This window comes from Plectropomus leopardus, unplaced genomic scaffold (genome assembly GCF_008729295.1).
Source record: "Plectropomus leopardus isolate mb unplaced genomic scaffold, YSFRI_Pleo_2.0 unplaced_scaffold6349, whole genome shotgun sequence".
Classification (NCBI taxonomy): domain Eukaryota; kingdom Metazoa; phylum Chordata; class Actinopteri; order Perciformes; family Serranidae; genus Plectropomus; species Plectropomus leopardus.
Genome location: NW_024669832.1, coordinates 102 through 1,219, shown reverse-complemented (window position 1 = coordinate 1,219; position 1,118 = coordinate 102). Strand labels below are relative to the sequence as shown.

Genomic DNA, 1,118 nt, shown 5'->3' with positions numbered 1-1,118 from the left:
ACTTACTAACTTTTCATGCACAAAAAAGTTTTGTTCTGAAAAATATATCTTACTAATATACTTACATGGCTACTAGTACATGAGTCAGACCCCCAAAATTTGACTGTCATGCCAAATTGCAGAATGATTTATTGGAGTATTTTTTTTTTAGGTCTTTGCCTCTAGTTTTGGTCATTATGATTGCAGTGCAGCAATGGTAGCTTTCTGTGTGTTATCACTCATTTTAAATAAATAAATATAAATAATACACTGTATTAAGACTGCTCGATTATGGCAAAAAATAATTATTACGATTATTTTTGATTAATTCTGAAATGACAATTATTGAATGTTTATTTAACATGATTACTCACTGGCCTTAAGAACATCATGCCTTTATTGAATATTAACTCTTGTGTTTATTTTTAACACTTTATGTCCTTTAACTTTAAATCAAGTTAACCAAAAAAACAGTCAAATCTTTGTGATGCAGCCATGACTGCATAGCACATCTTGCACATCACTGTAGGTTGTTCACATTCACATAATAATAAAAACTAAACACAACTATATAAGTTGACAATACACAAGTAAGGGTATCAATAACAGCAAAATACATTTTGAATTAGGATCAATGATTGTTTCAAGGACTCAGGAGAGACTCAGGACACAGACATTTCTCTATTATCTGTTTAGAAGCAGCAGGGAGTGTCCCTACAATGAGAAAAGCTGGTCCACCTTAACAGTCCACCTTAAAGGAGCCTGGTCTGTTTCCAGTGGGAAACTAACATGACGGGACACGAGTCCCCCTGGGTTGCTCCGACCGCCTGGAGCTGTTGAGGTGCCATGCTAATCTTCTCTGTATCGTTTCCAATTTTTCATATGTGCTGCCTGAGCGAGCACAAGTGCCCCTCTGAGCTGCCTTTCTTTTGACCCCCTTGGTGGGGGAACGACACCTTTAAAACGGTGTTGGCAGGAGGTCTGCAACACTGAGTAGGCGGTACTCTTAAACGTGACAATGACGAGTTGAGAGGTCTTTCTGTTTTACATATCAATGTCTATGCAATACGTCGTGGCTAGTGCCGTCTGCACGTCGTTTCAGGTCACCTGCTGGGCTTTGAACCCAAGCAATCTCCTCC

The 1,118-nt window shown here is 38.6% G+C and overlaps 1 non-coding gene across 1 annotated transcript; it reads right to left on the bottom strand.

Moving 5' to 3' along the window:
• Positions 1–818: 818 nt before the first annotated feature.
• On the bottom strand, positions 819–882 carry LOC121939852. Its single transcript, XR_006105533.1, has one exon. It is a non-coding gene; the product is annotated as a U6 spliceosomal RNA (small nuclear RNA).
• Between the last annotated feature and the right edge of the window lie 236 nt (positions 883–1,118).